Source organism: Bufo bufo, chromosome 2, assembly GCF_905171765.1.
Source record: "Bufo bufo chromosome 2, aBufBuf1.1, whole genome shotgun sequence".
Classification (NCBI taxonomy): Eukaryota; Metazoa; Chordata; class Amphibia; order Anura; family Bufonidae; genus Bufo; species Bufo bufo.
In genome coordinates, this window is record NC_053390.1 from 19,589,674 (window position 1) to 19,617,016 (window position 27,343).

General features: G+C 42.2%; 1 protein-coding gene and 1 long non-coding RNA gene across 2 annotated transcripts in view; one reads left to right on the forward strand and one right to left on the reverse strand.

Moving 5' to 3' along the window:
• LOC120991121 overlaps positions 1-27,343 on the reverse strand; it is a 496,450-nt gene that overhangs the window by 101,131 nt on the left and 367,976 nt on the right. The gene's annotated exons all lie outside the window — the stretch shown is intronic.
• LOC120991201 overlaps positions 1,517-27,343 on the forward strand; it is a 26,162-nt gene continuing 335 nt past the window's right edge. Inside the window, exons 1-2 of the long non-coding RNA XR_005776554.1 lie at positions 1,517-1,573; positions 1,710-1,830. This is a non-coding gene — a long non-coding RNA (uncharacterized LOC120991201). The remainder of the gene's footprint in view (positions 1,574-1,709; positions 1,831-27,343) is intronic.

Below are 27,343 nucleotides of genomic sequence, written 5' to 3' on the forward strand. Positions count from 1 at the left end.
TCTGCACTATCTTCCCCTCCTATAACGTAATTACCCTCCCCCCCAGTCCCTAGTTTAAACACTCCTCCAACCTTCTAGCCATCTTTCTCCCCAGCACAGCTGCCCCTTCCCCATTGAGGTGCAGCCCGTCCCTACGATAGAGCCTGTTGCCGATAGAAAAATCGGCCCAGTTCTCCAGGAACCCAAACCCCTCCTTCCTACACCAGTTCTTGACACCGGTCAGAATCTAAGGAAACTAGGCAGAACACGGTAACTCAGTGATCACCGACACACCACTACAAAGTGTTCAGTCAGAATGGGTGACGACCAATGGTAAACTAACTCTATCATCAACCGTAGGCCGGCAAGGCAAAGGTACACTGTGGCACCTGCTAAAACTAGCCCTACATATAACTAGGCCCTGGGAGTCCATGGGAGCTTCAACCAGGTCCCATTCGAAGGGGGTTTCTCCCGTAGATGAAGGTACAGAAGAGGAAGGTCTCTGTTGAAGCTTGCAGCGATCCCATTGAGGAAGTGGAGGAGCCTGGGATAGAGAAGATGGAAAGTCCAGCCAGTTTGGCAGGGAGAGGCTAGAGAATTGCAAGAAGTGCGCCAAATCCTCAGCTTGTTCTGGGGAATGAAAGACAAAAGAGGTTTTTGCGGATAATGAGATGGAATGGGTGGCCCCATCGGTATGTTCCTCCAGCTTTGGTGACTGTAGTAGAGGTTTAAGAAGATGTCTCATTGCCAGGGTGCATCTGGAAACATCTGGCAATAAATTAATCTGAGCACCTGCAAATGAGGTTGGCCCCCGTCTCCAGGCCTGTTGCAAAATCTCCTTTTCTCTGGGGATGTGCACTCTACAAAGAACATCTCTTGATGTAGAATTATCAGGGCATTTTGGGTCCATGACACAATGAACTCTAAGTAAATTCCCACTGCCGCTGGTCTGGATAGAACAGTATTAAAAATTGTAGTCCCTGCAGAACGCAGCTCATTAGTAGAAGCAGTTTCAGGGATTACACACAGTTTGATATTATTACGACGACCCCTCTTTTCCTAATCATCAATTTGAAGTAGATGTTTGTTCAGGGTTCATTCTAGAGAAGGGTCTCCTCAACATTAGAGAGGCGGGTGTCTAGGGCAGTTGTGGCTTGTGCCTGGGGATTCAATTGGGTGAAAAAACATTGAAGGTCTCCCTTGACGGATGCAATGACCTGTTCCTGTCTTCCTCCCATAGTGCTGTCTGTCCCCCAGGTAAGTGGCACGCACATGCACTTGGCCGTCCACATGATGTAATGTGATTCTTCAGATACTGATTATTCTACCATTGCTCCTTTTCAGATGCTTAGGGCATCTCAGCACAGGTGGTGAGGAACAGAATATTGTTATTTCCCACGATAACTATACCTAGAAGTGAAGGAGCTGAGAGAAGTGTCTGATCTATAGACAGATCTACAGGAGGCCATGTATTCAGTCACTGTGTGCTTGTGTCTCCATAGATGGATCCAGGAGGAGAAATCCACCAGAGAGATGTCCCCGTCCTTTGTATTCCCAGGACTGTCCAGAGGAGAAGGTCCCAGAGAACCCTCAGGTAGATGGAGCTGAGCCCTGTACACATCTATATAGGGGGGTCCTGCAGTCATAGAGGGGTCATAGATTGTGGGGGTCTCTTCTGTGGATCTGTTAGATTTCCCACCTGTCTGCTGTATTGTACTGAATTGTTACAGATGATAAATCAGGGGGAAGATCTGACTGATATTAAAGTGGAGGATGAAGAAGAGCGGATGATGGGCGATCTCCCATGTAAGATTGAGGTGGAGGAAGACATTCCAGGAGATGTCACCACAGGTATGGAATCATGAATGGAGAAAGTGACTTCAGGTTCTGTCCTTGGTGCCTTCAGGGCAGGAGGAGAATCTGATCACCGGCTGCTGCGCTGCTCTTTAATTGGACCATTACATTATGAAGGGTTTCCCTTATCCAGCTGACATCTGCTGACCACATGACTTCCGCTCTTTGTTGCCCCATCCCCTTAGACAGAATGTGACAGTTACTTCTTTAACCCCTTAATGACCACTTATATGGCTTATTACGGTGTTCACTAAGGGGCCTTAGACTGGGCCGCCACTTTTTCACAGGGAAGCGGGGACCCAGCTCTTACATGAGAGCCGGGGTCCTGATCTAACAGCCCGGACCAACAGGAGTGCCGATCCGGACAGTTTAACACTTTACATGCCATGGGCAATGGCTCCCGCTGCATGTAAAGCACTGACAGAGGGAGCGAACTCCCTCTGTCTCCCATGGGGACCCTGCAAATGTGATTGTGGGGTGCCGATGTGTGTAAAGGCAGGCTGGGGTCTTATGAAGGCCCCAAGCCTGCCTTGAGTAGTTTCCAGCAGGCTGTGCGTCTCTGGGGCAACCTGCTGGTCAGTGTCAGTATAGCAGACATTAAAATGCAATGAAATATAGGGATAATGCATTGCATTTTAAAATCAATCTGAAAATTGTTTGTTATAGTCCCCTTGTGGGACTATTAAGTGGAAAAAAAAAACACATTTTTTAAATAAAAAAAATTACAGTAAAAAAATGCTTTTTTCCATTGAAAATACGCTTTTTAATTTAAAAAAATTGCAAAAGAAAATCTCCCCTATATGTTTGGTACTGCCGCGTCCGTGACGACCCGGACTACATAAATATCCTGTAAATTATCACCTACGGTGAACGCCGTAAAAAAATAAATGATAGAATTGCAAATTTATTCTCAGTTGCCACGGAAAAAACTTAATAACAAGTGATCAAAAAGCGTAATTTAGGGTACTTTTCACACTTGCGTTAAAATTTTCTGGTATTGAGTTCCGTCCTAGGAACTCAATACCGGAATATAACTGACCAGTTTTATCCTAATGCATTCTGAATGCAGAGCAATCCGTTCAGGATGCATCAGGATGTCTTCAGTTCAGTCACTGTACGGTTTTTGGACAGAAAAAATTCTGCAGCATGCTCCAGTAATTTCTCTGTCCAAAATTCCAGAACGCTTGCCTTGCATTATTTTCCATTGAAATGCATTAATGCCGGATCTGGCCCCAAGTGTTCCGGCAAAACGGATCCGGTTTTGCGCTCTGCGCTTGCACAGACCTTTAACCCCTTAAGGACTAGGCCCTATTTCACCTTACGGACTTGTCCATTTTTTTGCAAATCTGACCAGGGTCACTTTAAGTGGTGATAACTTTAAAACGCTTTGACTTATCCAAGCCATTCTGAGATTGTTTTTTCGTCACATATTGTACTTCATGACACTGGTAAAATGAAGTAAAAAAAAAATCATTTTTATTTATAAAAAAATACCAAATTTACCAAAAATCTGTAAAAAAAAATAGCAAATTTTCAAGTTTCAATTTCTCTACTTCTATAACACATAGTAATACCTCCAAAAATAGTTATTATTTTACATTCCCCATATGTCTACTTCATGTTTGGATCATTTTGGGAATGATATTTTATTTTTTGGGGGATGTTACAAGGCTTAGAAGTTTAGAAGCAAATCTTGAAATTTTTCAGAAATTTTCAAAAACCCAATTTTTAGGGACCAGTTCAGGTCTGAAGTCACTTTGCGAGGCTTACATAATAATAACCACCCAAAAAATGACCCCAATCTATAAACTACACCCCTCAAGGTATTCAAAGCTGATTTTACTAACTTTGTTAACCCTTCAGGTGTTCCACAAGAATTAATGGAAAATAGAGATACAATTTCAAAATTTCACTTTTTTGGCAGATTTTCCATTTTAATAATTTTTTTCCAGTTACAAAGCAAGGGTTAACAGCAAAACCAAACTCCATATTTATGGCCCTGATTCTGTAGTTTATATAAACACCCCATATGTGGTGGTAAACTACTGTACGGGCACACGGCAGGGCGCAGAAGGAAAGGAATGCCATATGGTTTTTGGAAGGCAGATTTTGCTGGACTGTTTTTTTTTGACACCATGTCCCATTTGAAGCCCCCCTGATGCACCCCTAGAGTAGAAACTCCAAAAAAGTGGCCCCATTTTAGAAACTACGGGATAGGGTGGCAGTTTTGTTGGTACTAGTTTAGGGTACATATGATTTTTGGTTGCTCTATATTACCCTTTTTGTGAGGCAAGATAACAAGAAATAGCTGTTTTGGCACCGTTTTAATTTTTTGTTATTTACAACATTCATCTGACAGGTTAGATCATGTGATATTTTTATAGACCAGGTTGTCACGGATGCGGCGATACCTAATATGTATACTTTTTTTTATTTATGTAAGTTTTACACAATGATTTCTTTTTTGAAGCAAAAAAAATCATGTTTTAGTGTTTCCATAGTCTGAGAGCCATTTTTAGTTTTTGGGCGATTACCTTGGGTAGGGTATGATTTTTGCGGGATGAGATGACCGTTTTATTGGCACTATTTTGGGGTGCGTGTGACTTTTTGATCGCTTGCTATTACACTTTTTGTGATGTAAGGTGACAAAAAATGGTTTATTTAGCACAGGTTTCATTTTTTACGGTGTTCATCTGAGGGGTTAGGTCATGTGATATTTTTATAGAGCCGGTCGATACGAACGCGGCGATACCAAATATGTATACTTTTTTATTTATTTATGTAAGTTTTACACAATAACAGCCTTTTTAAAACAAAAAAAAAATGATGTTTTAGTGTCTCCATATTCTGAGCCATAGTTTTTTTATTTTTTGGCCGATTGTCTCCGGTAGGGGCTCATTTTTTGCGGGATGAGGTGACGGTTAGATTGGTACTATTTTGGTGGGTAAACGCCTTTTTGATCGCTTGCTGTTGTACTTTTTGTGATGTAAGGGGACAAAAAAATAGTTTATTTAGCACAGTTTTTATTTTTTACAGTGTTCATCTGAGGGGTTAGGTCATGTGATATGTTTATAGAGCCGGTTCGATACGGACGCGGCGATACCTAATATGTATACTTTTTTTCCCCCCTATTTTCTACCAATTTTTTTTTACTTTATTTGGGGAAAATGCCGTTTTTGTTTATTTTTACTTGAAACTTTTAATTTTTTGGGGGGAAAACGTTATTTTTTTCAACTTTTTTTTTCACTTTATTTTTTGTCCCACTTTGGGACTTGAACTTTTGGGGGTCTAATCCTTTACAATGCATTCCAATACTTCTGTATTGGAATGCATTGGCTGTATGAGTAATACTGTGTGTATTACTCATACAGCTTCCGACCTGTGAGATCCAGGGGGCTGGATCTCACAGGATCGTCACCGGAAGGCATTGCGCTGCCTTCCTTAGGCATCGCGCTGCCTTCCATGCCATCGGCTCCCCCCCACAGCCCCATGGGGACCCGATGGCACCGCCGACCACCGCCGCCGCACCAGGTAAAAGCTACAAACCGCAGGTCTGAATTGACCTGCGGTTTGCGGCGATCGCCGACACGGGGGGGTCACTGGACCCCCCCCTCGCATTTAGCTGTGGTGCCTGCTCAATGATTTGTCCACCATCTTCCCCGGTGGCACACTCCGCGCGGATCTGGTCCTCTGGCGGAGATTTATTGATGATATTGTGGAAAGGGGGTGAACCGTCACTAAAAAAGTTTTTAAAGAATATTAATAAAAATGAATTTTATTTGAAATTCATGCCCACCTATAGCACTCAAGAAGTAAACTTCCTAGACCTAACGATCAAAATTCAAAGAAATAAAATAGTAACTCGGACATACTCCAAGCCTACAGACAGCAACAGTTTTATCTCCCTGGACAGTTGTCACCTTCCGGTCTGGCTTACCAACATCCCACGCAGCCAATATATTCGCCTGAGAAGGAATTGTACACTAAGCGAACAATTTGAACAGGAGGCAGACAATCTAAGTAAAAAATTTGAGGAAAAGGGATATAATGTCATTGAATTAGATAAAATTAAACAGGAGGTTCTAAAGAGAGAGCGAAAATCACTCATACAAAAGAATGAAGAGACTAGCAAGAAGAATGTATATAACAAAACTTATATACATATACTTATATAACAAATCAAGAAAATCCTGATTTCAACATACCGATAATCACTCAGTACCATGGAAAAATATTCCAATTCAGACAAATTATAAAAAAAACACTGGGATATTCTTAAACATGACAAAATCATTGGGGAGAAATTACCCATGGCACCTAAATTCATCTTCAGGAAGTCAAAAAACTTGGGGAATATGATAGCTCCATCTATCAGAACCAATAAGGATGGAAATAGGAAGAAACTGAGTGTACCTGAAGATAAACAGGGATTTTTTCCATGCAGAACGTGTAAGGCTTGTCTAGCCTCAAGACAAAAAGAAATTATTAAAGAAATCACCACTGACAATAATACATATAAGATTAAAAACCATTTAACTTGCCACTCGAAGGGGGTCATCTACCATATAAGATGTCCATGTGGGAAGATCTACATAGGAAGGACAAAGCGTGAACTTAAAATCAGGATATGGAAGCATATAAAAAACATCAATAAAAAATGCGTAGGCCACCCACTGTCACGCCACTATAGTGACAAGTATAAGGTCAAATTCGAAGGCTCTTTTTTTGGAGGAGTAGAACAAATTAGGCAGGACCCCCAGAGGAGGCGATTTTATCAAAGTGATGTCTCGCAAAGAGAGCGAATGGATCTATAACTTAAACACCTTGGCTCCAATTGGTCTCAACCAAGAAATAGAATTATTTGCTTTCCTATAATCTACAAATCCCGGCAAACTACAACTTACTGTACCATGGGCCTCTAAGATGAAAAAGGACAGAAACATAACCATCAAAACGGAGGTAAAATCAATAAAAAACAAAAAATAAAATATAAAAAATTATAAATAAAAATAAGATATAACCAATACTCAGTAGTGACAACTTAATATATTATAGACTGCCAATAGGGAACAAATAATAATGAATATATAAAGAAACCATGTAGGAGCGATTACTTACGGGCAAACCCTCCCTTACAAACATCACAGTGTTTCTCTCTGCTTCAGCGCGGCCTTATAAACAAATGACTGTTCCCATGGAAACCAAGAAGCTTATAAACCAGTGAAGCGTTCTCCATAGCTATCCCTGAGGAAGGAATACGATTATTCCGAAACGCGTCGGAGGTATTGTGGACCAGAGAAGCTTCCGTAGCTTTAGGTGTGACGTCACACGTTAGGTTTCCAGGACAACTACCAAACATTGCTTCCGAGAGCGCGCGCAAGTTACCGGCCGGGGCTACGCGCGTGCCACGAGGAAAGCAGAAGACACCGCCAGCAGAGACACTGAAAGAATTTAACAACCGCAGGAGAAGGACTTTATGAAACGGAATGAATCCAGCAGTATGAGTATATCTACCAACAAGCACGTTCACCAGTAAGTAACTGCTGTCTTTTTTATATCTGCTCCTCACTTATTGGATCTTACCTTCCACATATTTCTAGGAGACACTGATACACCGGGACTTTTACATCATATGACAATTTCAGCCAGTGCATATCTCCAACTCACGTGTGCCAATACTATTTATGCACCGCGGTGGAGTTTGACACTTAGTCAGCGCGGGTTCAATTCTGTTCTTCTAATAGTTCATCCGGAAATGTGTTTCCCTCCTCCCCTCATTAGTAATTACCTTTCTTATCCTGTCTTAGCCCTGCAGAATCACTTTTTTAGTGTCCATGGAGGGGAACTCCTTCTTCCATTGGAGGAAGAGCTTTTCTGCAGTATTTTCCTGCTTGATGTCCCTAATTCCCTGATACAGTTCCGATAGTGATTTTCTCCTATGTCCCTGACATACTAGATGGTGAAAATTATTGGAAATGAACCCCTTGAGTTGGAGGTATGCTAACAGGTGTTCATTCCCTAACTGATGTAGTTCCTTAAGTTCAGTGAAAGAATAATAACGCTTTTCTTGCATATTCCACACATCCTTTGCATACTTCATGCCCGCAGCCCTCCATCTCACAAAGTGTTTAGATTCTAACCCTGCTGGGAATTCCGGGTGTCCCCAGATGCCCATGTATTTTGAGAGCATGAAAGGTAGGTCGAATATTTTACGTGACCCTTTCCAAGCAGCTATGGTATCTTTCACTAATAAAGTGGTTCTAACTGAAGAAGGTATTGCCGCACATTTGGTGTGTAATAATGCCTCTAGCTTCCATGGGTGCACTAATTGTGCCTCCAGGGTATGGTTGGTATAGAAGTTAGTGCCAAAGATCCAGTCAGTCCTGTATCTCATAAGGCTGGCCAAGTTATAACATCTCAGGTTCCGACAATCCTAGGCCTCCCAATGTTTTGGGTAGTTGCAACTTAGCCAGCGATATCCTAGGCCTCCTTCTCGCCCATTTGAAAGATCTAAATGCAGATTCCAGAGTGTTAATATCGGAGTGTTTAAGGAGGAGAGGAATGGTTTGCATGGGGTAGAGGAGCTTTGGTATACACATCATTTTTAAAAGCTCACCCTCACCCCCCCCCCCCCATCCCCAGTGATAATGGATATTTCATCCAGCGCTCTATATCAACTAGAATCTTTTTAATCCATGGTGGATAGTTTAATATATACAGGGATTCTTGTCGTTTCCCAATGTGGATACCTAGATACTTTATGGGTCTGGAAGCTATTTGTATTGGTACGTCTAGAGGTTGGTCTCCTTCCCTTGATAGATTGCAGCCCAAGAACAGAACCTCCAACTTGGTTGCATTTACCTTGAAACCTGACAGGTTGCCAAACTCTGCCAAGAGCTGGAATAGGTGTTTCAAGTCTCTGTGTGGGTGTTCCAACAGGTCATCAGTGAAGAGTGCGTGTTTGAGCTCTGTACTACCTATCCTGATGCCCTCTATATTGTTTCTCATTCCTAGTTTGAGGGACAATGGTTCTATTGCCAGATGAATATAAGTGAGGAAAGTGGGCAGCCCCACCTGGTGCCTTTGCACAAGCTGAAAGGGCTGGAGAGAAATCCAGGGGTATGTATTCTAGTTTGAGGGTTAGTATATAGTGCCGTAAGATATTGCCGGAATGGGCCACGGAAGCCTATGCTGTCTAATACAATTCCCATCCATCCCCAGTCTACATTGTCAAAAGCTTTCTCAGCATCAATAGTGACTATAGCTGGGGATGGATGAATCGCAGGGCGCATCTTCACCTCGTCTAGGACTGTCAGAACCTTATGAATGTTTGTAACTGCAGCCCTTCCTTGTACAAACCCTACTTGTGCTGGGGCTTTCAACCTCGGCAATATGAGTGCCAGTCTGTCAGTATTTTAGATGCTGTCTTAAGGTCGACATTGATCAATGAGATTGGGCGATATGATGCTGCTAATGTAGGGTCTTTTACCAGGTTTTGGCAAAAACCTTTATATGTGCCGTATTTGTTTCAGTTGGTATACCTGTACCATGCATAAATCTCGTGTATATTTGGTAGAGCGTTGGGGCTATGTCCTGGGATAATATGCGAATGAATTCCCCTGTATCACCATCGGGTCCAGGAGCCTTACCCAATGTTTAATGGCTTTAGTGACGTCTTCTGTGGTAATTGGGGCGTTAAGTGATTCCCTGTCTAGTTCTGATAGTGTTGGTAGTGGGATGTCTTTCAACCAGTCATCTACTCCCTCTACTGGTTTCAGAGGAGATCCGTACAGAGTGTTTTAAAAGTCTCTCAGGATTTGATTTGTTTCTTTCGGGTGAGAACTCACCCCTCCGTGTCTATCTCTAAGGGTTGGTATATTGGTCGAGGGTCTCTGTCCCTTGGCTAATCTGGCTAGTAGACTACCTGCTTTATTTCCATAGCGAAATAAATATGCTTCCCACTGTGATTGTGATTTCCCATTGTTGAAGCCATATCTCATATTCTACATTATCTTGTTGCCACCGTTTCTGCAAGGAAGGAGATGGGCAATTCTGGAAAGCCGTGTAAGCATCTTTCAGAGTGTCGCTCAACTGGGCGAGCTTCAGTTTGACCGAGCGTTTCCTATTGTACATGTAGGCCATTCTATTCTTCCCGCATCCCATAGTAGTTGAGGATTAGACATCTCCTCGTTATCATGTTTATACTCTAGCCACCAGCCTCAAGGAAGGTCCCGGAAGTCCTCATCATTGATCAAGTTAGAGGGAAATCACCCAAGGAAGTCTTCTCCCTTAGGTATATACTCCCGGAGAATTATCGAGACCGGTAAATGATCAGAGATAACCATATCTTCTATTTTTGGCTCCGAGAAGCACACAATACTCCTCCTATTAATTAAGATGTAGTCTAGGCATGATCATAAAAAATGGATATGCGAGAAACGCGTGTACTCCCTACCCTCAGGGTTGAATAGTCGCCATGTGTCAACTAGGTCTGCATCTCTGATAAGATGGGCCAGTCTCATATCTTTAGTTCCCTGCTTATTCCCCATCCCACCCCCTTCTTCTGTCCTCCTCCTGGCTAACCACTGCATTCTGGTCGCCTCCTATAATTCTCATTTCGAGAGGATCCCGGGATAATGCCCTCTAAGGGTGACGAAAAATTCCACATTAGGCTCATTAGGGCCATAAATATTATATATGCTAATATCACCACCTGGAGAGGTCAAATGTAGATGTGAGATCCTTCCCACATCGTCATGGTTGTGTGTTAGCACGGTGTAAGGGAGACCACGCTGCAGCAGTGTAAGTACTCCTTCTTTTTTACCCACAGCCTCTGAACCATATACTTCCCCCACCCAGAGATGTTTCATGCGGAAGAAATCACTTTCTAAAATATGAGTCACCTGTAGGAGGGCAATGTCCACTTTCAAACGCCTAAGATGTTTCAGGACCATCATACGTTTGCTAGGGGACCTTAAACCCTTTATTCCAAGACGCTATCTTCAAAGGACTAGTCATTAGGGAAAGCTTTGTTGCGCTGAACTAATCCACCCCGTCAGAACAGAGAGCGCAATGTATCCCCTCAACTCCCCTAACTCTAACCTGTAACAATGATAGGTTGCTAATGGTAGAAGCATTCCCTGCAACCTTCGAAAGTAGAAAGATCTCTACTGGCACTATTATATAGGACTTCAATTTTTTCTAGCAGAAGGAACATTAAATATAACCATAACATGAGTGACCCCACCCATAAGCTTCCACAAAGCATAACCGTGTAAAGTACTAAGTAGAATGGTAAAAGAAAAAGAAAAAAAATATCTAGTAAAAATAATAAGACATAAAGCCCCCTTCGGCTCTATCAATATCTCACTGGGAGTGTTAGGGGCTAACTCAAATGCCAACTTTTCCATTGGCGGGTCTTTGCAGCGCCTGCCATCAGCGTGGGCACCATCAGGTGTATAGGCAAAATCAAGACCAAACATAAAAGTTCAATTAACGGTTTCCCACCTAGTGTCCGCTTCCAATCACAATTTTCAGGTCATACTCTCGACATATTAACAGCAACAAACCCCCAGCATGTGAATATGAAGCGGAATACTTATCTCCCTCAGGAACGTGTTGCTGTTCATTAATTCTGAAGTCCAGGAGTAGGAGATCCTCGTTTCTGGGCAGAGGGCGTCCGGTCAGTGCTTGTGGCCATCCTATCACTCCTCTTTTTGAAGAGTTGTCGAGGTTTCTTCTGTATAGGTGCGAGCCAAGAGTGTTCTGATTCCTTGGCGGGATCCCATCAGGACGTGGGTGGCCTCTTCTGGATCGACGAAGGTTGTTGACCCATCTGGATGGAATATTTTTAAGGTGGCGGGAAATAATAAAGAGAAGCGGGTTTGGTTTTTAAAGCGTGCGAAGCAAATAGGGGCGAAAGCACGTCTGCGGTGAGTCACTTTAGCAGAAAAGTCTCCAAATAATAGAATTCGGTGGCCTTGCAGTGTCACAACACCACTTCCCTGCTTGTAAGCTCGCAATATAGCTGCTTTGTCCGAATAATCTAGATACTTTACAATAACTTGACATGTTCTGTTACCATGAGCTGATGTCGCAGATGGTCTATTCTGTCTATTGACTAAGTAGAGGAGAGGGGCACACCTACATAAGATAATCAAATGGAGCTGCAGCCAATACGTTTAAACTATTTATTTGTCACAATAAAATAAGGTACCTCAATAAATCATAAAATACATTCAATAAAATACAGTTAATACATAAATAAGTTCTAATATTATTACGTATTATTCTGCATTATTTTGCATCATCACAATCCCATATTGATTATACTTTATATTACAACACATATTTTTACATCCAGATATATACATATATGATGCGGTTTGACCGTGGACACCTGTATATGGGGATCAACATCTATGATCCATAATGAATAGGGATGTAGACACGGTTAAACAGCAGGGAATATGATGAAATGAAGCAGAATAATGAGTGGAATTGTATCATTACTAGTATAGAATAGACACCTAATATGAGCAATGAACGATCCATTGGGTAATTCTGTAAATTATACTATACATAATATATGTTGATCATTATTTTAGACTTTTAAATTTTTAATCTTTTATCCTTTTACTATTTTATTATGTTATAATCTTGAAGTGCGGTATTCTTAATAATTTGATCTTGCTTGTATCCCTACATGCAACCATATAAAGATCAAATATTGTGTTTATAAGGATAAAACGCACAAAAACCGCATCAGATTGAAAAACAAGCAATATCAAATATTAACCACATCCAAAGATATATGAAATGACGATTAAATATAAATCACATGTCATATGCAAACAATCTTGTATCAGTAAGCAATTCTAAACTAAACTTATATTAAATTCGATTATTATGTTTTTAGGACTTTGTTCACATGAAAGACCGTCTTTTTTAAATATCATACCATCAGCCAATACGTTTATTTTACTTTTTTACACACATGTATATACACATATATATATATATATATATTACTATGTATTTTTGACATTTAGAGTATATTTATAGGTATATATTCATATGCAAATAATTAAATAACCAAATGTTAAATAGCCGGGAATCCTAAATCCAGATTTTCTGTTCCACTTCATGATGACGAAATAAATCATAATGAACAGATGGCTCTAGCCCTATATAAACTCTTTGACAACAGACGAGACTTGACCACTGAGGAAGGAGTCACTGCCAACTCCGAAACGCGTCTGGTGCACAAGTCTCGAGTAAAGCAAGCAAGAAACCGCAGCGTATTATCTGCGCAACATTTGGAGTTCTTTGAAGCGCTTTCTACACAGCAGACAGGAAGAAATTCAAGTCCTTCTGTGTCTACACCAACAGACACCAAAGTAACGCCGACAATTCAAGTGGGTCAGAGTATACAGACCCCGGCGTCTAAACGGACAGTTTCTTTCCCTGTCACGGTACCCTGCTCACATATACCGAGAGCGGACCGGAACTGAGACCTCTTGTGCTGCAACACGTGGGACGCCACGCTGAGCACGAGTGATCGGTCACTTCACCGCTTCAAACAGTGAGTAGTGTGTTCACACACAGCAAGCCACTATAACGCATTATTTGATATGCTGTAACAATCAGCAAGCAATATTACGAGACTTTGTACACTATTGCAACATACTAGCCTTAGCTGCTAGTCATTACCTAACACCAGCAGAGACATAGCGCATTTATCATTGCGCATTTGGATTTATTCATTATCAAACCTACGATTTCCTATTGGGTACCAGTGACACCCCATACTGGTTATTTGAGTCCACACAGATGGTTATTTATGTATTAACTGTATTTTATTGAATGTATTTTATGATTTATTGAGGTACCTTAGTTTATTGTGACAAATAAATAGTTTAAAACGTATTGGCTGCAGCTCCATTTGATTATCTTATGTAGGTGTGCCCCTCTCCTCTACTTAGTCAATTCACTTACCTAGAAGATTGGGGATATCTTTCTTTTAGGGGGAGCACCCATTCCGTATTAACTGGAGGGTGAGCCAATCCAATCTTATTCCTATTCTGTCTATTGTTGGTTTCAGGTGGGACGCCTTTGCCCACCCTATGTGCCCTTTCCACCTTACAACGAGTCAATAGTCCCAGGGCCTCCGGTAGTTCATACTCATAGATGGCGGTGAGATCTCTGGCTGGGATACTCTCTGGGAGGCCAACTATGCGGAGATTACTCCGCATTGAGTGGTTTTCGAGGTCATCTATCTTGCCCCAGAGTCTGGCATTTTCAGCCAGGGCTTTGGTGAGGTGAGCATGGGCTGACTTGTTCTCAGCTTCAACTGCCGCCACTCTGGCCTCCAACTCGTCGAGGCGTGTGGTATGTTGTGTGACCTTGGATTGCAGGGCCAAAAAGGACTGTGACACTGTGGAGGAGCTTCCTGGAGGTCAGGTAGAATGCGGGCAACAACTTGCACAGCTAGATATTTATAGTCTATGTCCAGCCTATCCCCCTCCATATCTGGAGTAGGGTTTTCTGAGTCCGTTATGACCGGGGCTTGCGAGCCTCCGTCTTCTTCTATTTGCGCCGCTATTTTGGCTTCTGTTCGCACCTTGCAGAGCTTTGCAGGATTTCTTTGAGATTTTCTCCCCATGGGTATTACGAATCGGTCCATAAACCGGTGATCGCTTATTCAAATACATTTTCCTGACTGTTTTGTAGTGTTGGAGCAGTCCGTTTTTAGGGGATAATGCACTTTGTGGTGCTACAGGGGACGGAGCTCCTAGCACATGACGCCTTCCATGTTGGCGCCGGAACCGGAAGTCCTGCTGGGGCTTTTTATGTTCTTTCAAGAAATAAAATTAATTAAAGCTAAATAATAAATTACAAGTAAATGATTCCATTGACAAATACAACTCATGTCACAAAATACAAGTCATAATTTTTTTTTACTTTTTCTGTAGTTTTGGTAGGAGTAGTGAAACATAAGTCCTCACACAGCCACAGACAAAAATATTAAAGTTTTAGGTCTTGGAATATAACAATGAAAAAAAAAAAAAAGATTGTTAATTTAAAGAGGACCTTTCATCAGTATAATTTTAATAAACTAATAACCCTACCTAATAGTGCGGCTTCCACTGATGTTCCCCCTTTTTTTTTTTTTTTCAAATCGGCCACCGAATGTTGAAATAATAGCCCCGTTTGTTCTGCTGCAGCGCCTGTCACTCAAGCGCTTTTTTGTATGGGGCGTTGCTAAACATTTTTCTTTGCTATGGGCCTTGGCTGAGAGCGCAGCCAATCAGAGCGCTCCTCTCGCAGCCAGGCAGAAGGAGCTAAAGTGCAGCGATGTCTAGGGGATGATTATGATACTTACCCTGCCGCTCGTACCGCTGCTTCCACACCCGTCGCGTCCCTCGGCCTGTCTATCTGATCTTTCGCTGATCTTTCTATCTGATCTGCCTGGCTGAGAGAGGAGCGCTCTGATTGGCTGCGCTCTCAGCCAAGGCCCATAGCAAGAAAAAAGTTTAGCAACGCCCCATACAAAAAAGCGCTTGAGTGACAGGCGCTGCAGCAGAACAAACGGGGCTATTATTTCAACATTCGGTGGCCGATTTAAAAAAAAAAAAAAAAGGGGGAACATCAGTGGAAGCCACACTATTAGGTAGGGTTATTAGTTTATTAAAATTATACTGATGAAAGGTCCTCTTTAATGACAACTAGCTTAGTCATTAAGTGGTTAAAGATGTTTGGTTCTGTGTTTGGCTTCCTTTCGGTGCACTCCAGTCTCCATGATTATTAGGAAGCTCCGATGTCACATGTGATTATTGTACAGACCACAGACGTCTCAGTGATGATTACCTGCACTCACAGGACACTTCATTAGCTCCACCTTCTTAATTCTTCATAGGACCCTCGTTCCCCTTAGAACATCTTGAATTCTTAGTGTAATTGACCCAACAAAGTGCAGGAAACCTTTATTATAGGTTCTGATTGATGACCTCACTTGTCTATTCCACTGCATCCTGAAGAGGTCTATAAACCTGAGATCTGGTGTCTGTGCGGCCATTAGGCTATATAGACCGAATTGTCATGTCCGTGATTTAAGACTGAGATGTGTGCTTTACCTCATGGTAAAGCTATTTTTCTAAATGTAGATGGTGGTCATGATCAGATTCTCAGATGATCAGTTACTTAGCCCTTTGAGGTCATAGCGATTTTCCATTTTCGTTTCTGTACCTTCCCAGCATCCATCTGTTCCTTAAGTAACATGCTCCTTTCAGTGTACAGTCGGGGACCAAAAGTTTTGAGAATGACACAAATATTAGTTTTCACAAAGTTTGCTGCTAAACTGCTTTTAGATCTTTGTTTCAGTTGTTTCTGTGATGTAGTGAAATATAATTACACGCACTTCATACGTTTCAAAGGCTTTTATCAACATATACATTTATGCAAAGCGTCAGTATTTACAGTGTTGGCCCTTCTTTTTCAGGACCTCTGCAATTCGACTGGGCATGCTCTCAATCAACTTCTGGGCCAATTCCTAACTGATAGCAACCCATTCTTTTATAATCACTTCTTGGAGTTTGTCAGAATTAGTGGGTTTTTGTTTTTCCACCCGCCTCTTGAGGATTGACCACAAGTTCTCAATGGGATTAAGATCTGGGGAGTTTCCAGGCCATGGACCAAAATGGTCAACGATTTTGGTCCCCGAGCCACTTAGTTATCACTTTTGCCTTATGGCACGGTGCTAGATTGTGCTGGAAAATGCATTGTTCTTCACCCAAACTGTTGTTGGATTGTTGGAAATAGTTGCTGTTGGAGGGTGTTTTGGTACCATTCTTTAGTCATGGCTGTGTTTTTGGGCAAAATTGTGAGTGAGCCCACTCCCTTGGATGAGAAGCAACCCCACACATGAATGGTCTCAGGATGCTTTACTGTTGGCATGACACAGGACTGATGGTAGCGCTCACCTTTTCTTCTCCGGACAAGTTTTTTTCCAGATGCCCCAAACAATCGGAAAGAGGCTTCATCTGAGAATATGACTTTGCCCCAGTCCTCAGCAGTCCATTCACCATACTTTCTGCAGAAGGTCAATCTGTCCCTGATGGTTTTTTTTTTGAGAGAAGTGGCTTCTTTGCTGCCCTTCTTGACACCAGGCCATCTTCCAAAAGTCTTTGCCTCACTGTGCGTGCAGATGCGCTCACACCTGCCTGCTGCCATTCCTGAGCAAGCTCTGCACTGGTGGCACTCTGAATCCTCTTTAGGAGACGATCCTGGCGCTTGCTGGACTTTCTTGGACGCCCTGAAGCCTTCTTAACAAGAATTGAACCTCTTTCCTTGAAGTTCTTGATGATCCTATAAATTGTTGATTGAGGTGCAATCTTAGTAGCCACAATATCCTTGCCTGTGAAGCCATTTTATGCAACGCAATGATGGCTGCACTGTTTCTTTGCAGGTCACCATGATTAACAATGGAAGAACAATGATTTCAAGCATCACCCTCCTTTTAACATGTCAAGTCTGCCATTTTAACCCAATCAGCCTGACATAATGATCTCCAGCCTTGTGCTCGTCACATTCTCACCTGAGTTAACAAGACGATTACTGAAATGATCTTAGCAGGTCCTTTAATAACAGCAATGAAATGCAATGGAAAAGTTTTTGGGGGATTAAGTTAATCTCACTCTTCATACATTCTGTAATATATGCAAATTGCTATTATAAAAACTTAAGCAGCAACTTTTTCCAATTTCCAATATTTATGTAATTCTCAAAACTTTTGCCCACGACTGTACCTCCTCCCCGCTGCTGCTGTCTCATACAAGCTTAGTCCAGGCTGCAGTAAATAACAGCAGAAGGAATTAGGAGGTGTAATTACACACTGAATCTGCTGCTGGAGGAAGGAGGATCTCTCGCACCAGAACCAGGGAAACTGCATCTTTTACTGAGCAGTGTGTGTTTTTTCAGCAGCAGGTACAATAAAAGGACCATTAATGATGCTGACATAATCATTATCCAAGTCACGCCTCAAGACCTGTTTAAAAAGTCGGACATTAACTTATAGGATAGCTACTTTTACATCTGGTGGCATTAGAGGCAGAGCTGGTTTATACGTTTATACCATATATCATATATCCAATTACAGCCTAATAGTAATGTTCTAGGTTTGTCCACTGAATAGTTTGAAAAATAATCACAAATTCTAATGTTTTTATTTTTTTTTCACAGAGCATTCCAGTAAAAATATTAAGGGCAAAGCTGTATTATCACTAAATTATAAAGAAGAAGCTGAAGATATCATGCACCGCTCCTCAGGAGAAAACCTCATTACCCTTAGTGTACACCCAGGGCTTCAAAGTACAGATCTATTATATAACCCCCCTCATCAAGAGGGACCTTCCTCTGACCAATTACAGATTGTTACCGAAAATACAGGTCAGAAAGGGGATAAAAAGTTTCAGGGTGGTAAACCAGTTTATAGAAGAATCAAGACTTTCTACACACAAAAGAATTCACACAGCAGAGCAGCTATACTCCTGTTTAGAATGTGGAAATGTTTTACAAAAACATCACCTCTTATTCAACATAAGAGAATTCACACAGGAGAGAAACCATATTCGTGTTCGAATGTGGGAAATGTTTTACAGATAAATCAAATGTTGTTAGACATAGGACTAGTCACACAGGAGAGAAGCCATATTCATGTTTCAGAATGTGGGAAATGTTTTACACAAAAAACAGATCTGGTATACATGAGAGAAATCACACAGGAGAGAAGCCATATTCCTGTTCAGAATGTGGGAAATGTTTTACAATAGACAATATCTTGTTATACATGAGAGAATTCACACAGGAGAGAAGCCATATTCAGTTTCAGAATGTGGGAAATGTTTTACAAAGAGATCATATCTTGTTACACATAAGAGAAGTCACACAGGAGAGAAGCCATATACTCTGTTCAGAATGTGGGAAAAGTTTACAAGGAGATCATATCTTGTTACACATGAGAGAAGTCACACAGGAGAGAAGCCATATTCATGTTTAGATGTGGAAATGTATTACAAAGAGATCAAATCTTGTTGTACATCAGAGAGGTCACACAGGAGAAAAAGCCATATTCATGTTCAGAATGTGGGAAATGTTTTACAAAGAGATCATATCTTGTTACACATGAGAGAAGTCACACAGAGAGAGAAGAATATTCCTGTTCAGAATGTGGGCAATGTTTTACAATAGACAATATCGTGTTACACATGAGAGAAGTCACACAGGAGAGAGGCATATTCATGTTCAGAATGTGGAAATGTTTTACAAAAACATCAAATCTTATTCAGCATAAGAGAATTCACACAGGAGAGAAACTATATTCATGTTCAGAATGTGGGAAATGTTTTACACAAAAAGCAGATCTTGTTAGACATGAGAGAAGTCACACAGGAGAGAAGCCATATTCATGTTCAGAATGTGTGAAATGTTTTACACAAAAAACAGATCTTGTTTAGACATGAGAGAAGTCACACAGGAGAGAAACCATATTCATGTTCAGAATGTGGGAAAATGTTTTACACTTAAATCATGTCTTGTTAGCCATCAGAGAAGTCACACAGGAGAGAAACCATATTCATGATCAGAATGTGGGAATGTTTTACACTTAAATCATGTCTTGTTAGGACATCAGAGAAGTCACACAGGAGAGAAGCCATTTTGATAATATATTATTTTTTTTATGTTTTGTAAGAAGGAACAAAAATTCTTAAACTTAGCAGATCAAGAGAAACTATATGGTTTTTTAGATTTGGCGAAAGCGATAAGAGCAAAATAGCATTTTAAATCCATCTTATTCACATAAGTTAAGTTTCGGGCTATATGGCAACAAGTATCACATGCTGCGAGTCTCAGAACAGTCTCAAAAACGTGTCTGCAACTTGCTGTCATGCAGCTATTTTAGAGCTGAGATTTGGCAGTAGAAATACTGCAAACTGCACAAGTTGTAGTTGACCATGACTTGCATTGTGTTCTATCATGGAAAAAGTCACATATGACTGCAACCAAGAAGAATCCAAGTGTTTGAAATTGATGTGTAGTGTGTCACATTGTGAACCATTGACAGTCATTCTATGTAGTGTCATAATGCAACATATCATTCTGATGTCACCGTGTATCTCCAGCTTAAAAGCCAATAAGAATATTTATGTTCTGGGTGAATTATTCCTGGATCAGCCAAAACAACTGCATTATATTTCTTGGAAGAGAAGAAGAGCCTTGTTTACTTGCAGAGCAGTGAAGATGAACTGCCCCATGAACCTTGCTTCTCATCACTGTATTCACACCTCCACCACACTGCGGGGAGAGTCCAGAGTGACATGGGGAGAAGTAACGACGCTCCATGTAATAGTTTTATAATGTATGGGGACATATTAATATTTCATCTTCATTACAAACTTTTACAGATAAAATAAACTCTTCTATTTGCTCCACGACAGCGTCCCCCATTGTCACTGACAGACATTGTCTTTTTGCTTATATTATCTTTCTCCTAGCGCTGTGACCCTTCATTGCTCCTACAGACTAACCCTCCTGTGCGGAAAAGAGTGATAATGTGGTGCATGATGACTATATCACTGATTTATCTGACCGGGTGATCTGTGATAATTAACCCCATATGTCAATTCCTGTGGTTTAATGGTACAACCTTTCATAGATATGGAGCTGAGTGATATATCGTGGTGGGAATCGCTTGTGATGTCACATCTGTTAATTAACCCTGAATAACGCAACATGACTTCAGTGACGAAGTGATGCTCATATAAGTGTTTCATATGTATCCTAACTCCATCTTTATTACCTGCAAAACATGAATGGAGGCAGATGCTGAATTCTGTAGGTACTGTATCCAGCTCACTCATACTGCCTCAGATGGATCTGGATAGATTGGAGGCTTGGGCAAAGAAGTGGAAAATTAGGTTTACCACATTGTCCAGTGAATTCAGTTAGAATACTAACCACTACATATAAGGCCGTTCACAATCTGTCCCCTCCTTATATCTCCCACCTGCTTTTCTGTTACATCTCCACACGTAAAGACAAAAAAGAATAGGGGTACTCCCCCCCCCCCCCCTTACCAGCTCAACAGTCCAAGGTGAAATTAACGTTTCTTTAGAGCGCCGTTGTTATGGTGAGATTGGGACTCCTTAATTGTGATGAGCGGCAGGGGCATTATTTAGTAGAATATTCGTCATATATTCGCGAATTCGAGATTATTTTCTTGATCGCGAAAAATAGTCAATGTAATATTCGTGTAATGTGCTTGAAATACAGGCATGGGTTCACTATAGCTACATTTTTCAAGCTGCTAGAAGTTTTCTGAGACTGAAGAAAATGGTTGGCATGGCAGAACATTACAATAGCTTTATATGCATATAGAGTGCTCAGATATATCGCGATTGCGAAATTGGCACTAATGATGCAAATATTTTGGCGCAATACGTACAACTTCACATTTTAACAGGTCTGACTACTTATTAGTGATTGGTGCACTAAGTATTGTTGTGAAACTTGTGACAATCACAGCTCTATGTATGTAGCATGTAGGTTCTGCTGTTCATACATAATCAGCTCCACTATATCACTATCTAACCTACACTGACTATCTCCCACTAACTATCTGTATTATATACAGTATATAAGCTAACTAACTATCTAATGTAATGACACAGGAAAGCACGAGAGCACAGCAATAACACTGCTGTCTCTCTCAGATCTGCAAAATACTGCATAAAAGGGCTGCTGGGGAGGTTCTTATATGGTAAAGGAGTAGGCAACTTTCCTATTGGTTGTAGGGATGTTGCTAAGCTCAGACAAAGACATTGCAGCCTTCTCATTGGCGAATTCTCAAAGTGCCGATATTCACAATTAATATTCGCTATTCGAAAATTTGCACCCAAACACTACTCTTAATATTGTATAAAAAATCCAGCACTGTCGCTCTTCAAACTGGATACTTCATTTTGCAATACACATGTATAGTTTTCTGCCTGTGTATTGTGAAATAAAATGTCTGGTTTGAAGAACGGCAGTGCTGGATTTTTTATGCAACCTTCACACATAATCCCCAATCCTCACAAGACCCCATTCTTTCTTATCCTCTTGTTTGTTCTTCACACAATCGTTTCAATTTCTCACGTGCATCCTCCTACTCTGGAACTCGCTACCCTAGTACATCAGACCCTCCCCAAACATCTAAACCTTTAAAAGCAACCTGAAAACCACCTCTTCAGGAAAGCCTCCACCACTACAATGAGCATAGCACCACCACACAGCCGATGAGCAGCTTTTACCCTCATCTACTGTGTCCTTCTCCTTCCCATGTAGACTGTAAACCCTTTTGGTCAGGGACCTCTCCCCTCTGTACCGGCTTGTTAATAGCTCCATGTTTATCATATTTGTATTTTTATATTATGTATGTGTAACCCTCTCGATGTGCAGCACCATGGAAGGGGTGCATCAAAAGGGACATAGATGCAGAACATAGTCCTGCCACTTTCCCTTACACCCTAACCAGCAGCACAAGTGGGAGTTCTCCCTTGTGAAACTGGTAGGACAGATGGAATTTTATTGATTACAATTACTACAAGATAATTAAACAATTAACACCCCCTATAAAGGGACACCGCCCCTTCAACCAGTGCTTTTGTATCTGTCCTGTGGACTTAGGACAGGTTCAGGCGCTGCTGTTACCTTATTGATTTGCTTGCTGCAAGTCTTGGCCTTGTGGCCCATTTTTTTCCTAATTTTGGCTGGGATGCGGCCTCTGCGCAGTTAGATGGAGAGGGGGCCTTCTGGCCCCCTCTATATCCTGACTAAATCCCACTCTCTGCGGCGGTACTCTGCCGCGGTCCTGGCTGGCGCGCTCGCTTTTCGCGCGCATGTGCGCCATACCCTGAAGTGCGTACCCTGATGAGACTTCCGAGTCGGCGGCGCGCGTGTCATCGGCGGCTGTTGTGCTGCGCTTCGGCTCAATGATGTTCCTAATCAGAATTTTTCAAAGAAGGGCTGGGCACTCGCAATATATGGAGTATGTGGTACTTTATTAAATAAAATGTTATAATACTGATAAAATTAGCAATAACAATAATACTGATAAAAATATAATGACACGGGGGCCGTGGCTAGGCTGCCGAACGAGATGGCCGCTTGAGTGAAGAGCTCCTGCACCTCAGCGACCTGCAAATCTGGCCTGCCTCGTCTCTATCCACCGCAAAATATCATTCTCCCACCATTCCAGATGCTCTACTCCTCTGCAGTCGCAATGGGGAAATCGAGGAAGCACCTGCAGAAGTTGCAAGATGGAATCTTGAAAACTATTTTGACTGGGGACGGTCTAAAGATGGCGCGATGGTACAGACAGGCCGGCACTGGGATCCCCCATTAGCGCAATGTCACCAGTCTCACACCTCACCTCCCTACGATCCTACCAGGCAGCACTGACCTGCTACATGTGTCTCCCCCATCGCTTCCACCGACTCCAGAGGAAGCCAGAGTTTTGCGGCACACCACACAGGGGATCCAAGATGGCGCCCGCTCCATGGCGCAGCAAGAGCTGCCGCTCGGCCTCAACTCCAGCAATTGATACAGCCCATTGACCAACGGCAGCTGAGTGAGTACACCCGCACATCATTACCACCTTGGATCCCTTCCAATCACTCCCTACCTCAGATAAGCCAGTCCACTGAGGATTTCTTAAGAACATGCTTCTTGCCCTGAAATCTTCCCTGCAGGCAGACATAGCAGGACTGATTAACCCTCTATCTGCCAGACTGCAAACCACAGAGGAAAAAGTGCAGCATGTGGAGGTGAAAATGGGCGAATTTGCCGCATCACAAAACGCCATAATTGATGCCCATAACGCCATGGCTGATGAGCTGGAGGCTATTAAATGGAAAATGGCGGACCTAGAAGACCGCTCCAGACGGAACAACGTAAAATTTAGGGGTATCCTGAAGATGTGGCCCCACAGGATCTGCAAACGTACCTGAAAGGGCTAATAAGAGCTCTCCTGCCACAGATCCCAATCCTGATATGATCATTGATAGAGCCCACAGGCTTCCAAACCTCCACACCTTGGCCCTAATATTCCGCGTGATACGTTAGCGCGTATTCTTTTTCATACCAAAGAGCAATTATGGCTGCAGCAAGAATAAGACTGCACTACCTGCTCCGTATCAGAAGATTAAACTATTCACAGACCTCTCCATGGTCACTCCGTCGACGCAGAGCACTTCACCTATCACAACAGCCCTCAGGGATAATGACTTCCCATACAAATGGGGCTATCCTCTAAAGATCCTCGTCCGCAAGAATGGACAAACGCACGCCATCAAAACCCTGGAAGAAGGGAAGCAATTACTTCACCTCTGGCAGATTCCACTGTCCTCTAGCAATGTGGGAACTGACCCCACCACCATAGCTTCTGATGCTCCACTTACATTGGAGGACTGACCCCCGACGCCTAATAAATAGGAACTTCTACAATGGAGCTGAATAGCTTTGTTTATCATATTGGGACTCCCGTGTTTTATGTTCGGGCGCTGAACCAGCAGAGTTTATATATTTTGGTGCAGGTCCCTCTGTCCACTACCCTTTGGATTTACTCTAATCTAGTGTTGAACTTTCGCCCTGCCTTCACCTAGATGGTTATTTCCGTCCTGTTCAATACGTACTGAGTCTTAGACGGATATTTAAGTTATATTTGTTTGTTATTCTTCCTCCCTCCCTCTCTCCTTCCTCTCTTCCCCGTTGTTCAACCGTAAGTGCCAGCAATCTCTGTTTCATTGATATTGAAGCATAATACTGTGTTTACGCACCGAAATCTAAATTGGTAGTTCCCTCTTGACATCATGGGTCTCAAAATCATGTCCCTCAATGTTAAAAGCTTGAACTGCCCTCAGAAGAGGTCTTATATGTGGAAAGAAGCTTTGGCAGCTAACGTTGATGTTCTGTGTATTCAGGAGACTCATCTACTACAAGCAGATGCTGGCAGAGTGCGCCACCGCCTATTTCCTGACATCCTGCATTCGCATTGTGACAAGAAAAAGAGAGGTACCCTGATCGCAGTAAAAAACACTGTCGCCTACACTCACATTAAATCCAAAATTGACCCACAAGGCCGATATATTATCCTAGTCTGCTCCATTAATAGCATTGTTTATACGCTGGTTAACCTATATGCCCTAACTCACACCAGTTGGCTTTTTTACATAAACTTATGCGCAACGTGAACAGGCTTAAGCAAGGGAAAATGGTTGTATGCGGGGATTTCAATACTGTTCTGCCCCAATATTGATTCCTCATTTTCCGCCAGGCGCTTGGATGCGGGGGTTGCCACCTTCCTGCACTCTGAGGGCCTCACGGATGTGTGGAGAGCGCAGCACAGCCTTGAGAGAGACTATACCTTTTTCTCTCCGATACATCTGTCCTATTCGCGAATCGACATGTTTGTGGTAGATCACACAACTTTACTTCATACTTTCCACTGACATTGGCCTCATTAAATGGTCTGACCATGCCCCGATTACTATACCCTAGAGAGCAGTTTCAGTCCATTAGACCCCCTATTTGGAGGAATAACACATTTCTCTTTAATAACCCAATCCATGTCTCTGAGCTTTCTGCACAGTTGAATGAATACTTCCAGTTTAACAACGGTTCAGTTTCTAATAAATTTGTCTTATGGCAAGCCCAAAGCGTATATACGAGGCTTTAATCAAACTGAACTCGGTTGTAAGGAAGCGCAGAGAACGGGACATTACACAAACCTTGGAATGCATCGCTAGACTGGAGTCAACTAATAAGCCGGCTCCAACCTATCAGTGCTCCAATGAGCTTAGAGAGGCACGTAATAAGCTTAGTAGCCTACTTCTCCAAAACTATCATAGGTCTCTCTTGAGGCTTCGCTCCAAATACTACTACCAAAGCAATAAAGCTGGCAGACTTAGCAACAACTAAAAACTCAACAATCAAAATCTAAAATCCTCATCTGTTACATCCCGAGAATAAAGCAAAACTGACAGACCCCCGAGAGATTGCTAACCAATTTAAATTGTATTACCAGTCGCTTTACAATTTGAAGGAGACTACTCCCCTTCCTGGTGATTACTCTATCTTGGTGGAAAATTTCCTCACTCAGGCGTCTCTCCCGGCCCTCTCTCAGACACAGTTGCAGTCCCTCAACACACAATTCTCACTCGCTGAAATTAATAAGTTATCAAATCCCTTAAGTTGGGTAAATCCCCAGGTCCTGATGGACTCTCTAATGAATACTTTCGCCACTTCCAGAGTACTCTTGCTCCCTACATGCTTGAAATATTTAAGTTAGTGCAGGACGGTCATCCTTTTCCCCAGATATGTTGGAAGCACTAATAGTCACTATCCCGAAACCAGGCAAAACCCCGGATGTTCCCCAGAACTTCCGCCCCATCTCGCTGCTTAATTCTGACATAAAAATTTTTGCCAAAATTATTGCCAATAGATTGGCTCCACTCCTCCCCTCTCTGATTCACCCTGACCAAACTGGGTTTGTGAACGGCCGACTAGCGTCTGACAACACTAGACGGATTGTAGACTTATTTAACTATGCTGAAATACACAATCTCCCAATGCTTGCGATCACATTAGATGCGGAAAAGGCATTTGACCGCCTGCATTGGATTACACATTCTCTACTCTCCGCCAGATGGGTTTTTCAGGGCAGATTCTGCAGACTATCCATAGCTTATATCCTCTCCATCCGCAAAAGTATGGGTTAACGGTGTGGTGTCGGATCCGTTTAAAATCACCAATGGAACCAGGCAGGGCTGCCCCCTGTCCCCCTTATTGTTTATCCTGGCATTAGAACCCCTAGCACAATCCATAAGAAACTCACCTTCAATAGCCGGAATGGAAATAGGAGGTAGATCCCATAAGATCACACTTTATGCGGATGATATCATCCTCACGTTAACCAATCCCAGTAATTCGTTGGACGCTGCTCTAGCTACTATCTCACAATATGGGTCTCTTTCCTACTATAAAATTAATAGCGCCAAGTCTCAGGCTTTACCTATTAATATTCCGCCAGCTGAGGTTGCCTCCTTGAAATCCTCCCAGGACTTAGACTGGCAAACTTCAGAGATCCCATACCTAGGTGTTAAGATAACCTCTCCTTGTTCCTTGCTATATAGTAGAAATTATCTCCCCCTTCTCGATACCATGTTGAAAGACCTTAACAGTTTTTCCATGAAGGCTTTATCCTGGGTGGGTAGAGTAGCATCATTTCAAATGATGACCCTTCCCAAATTTATTTACATATTTCGAGCTCTCCCAATCCCGATTCCTATAACATTTTAAAAAAAGCACAGATGACCCTGGGTAAATACATTTGGGGTCTGACCAAACCTAGAGTAGCACGGACACTATTATCCAAAAAGAAGCAAGTTGGCGGTCTAGGCCTCCCAGACATTAG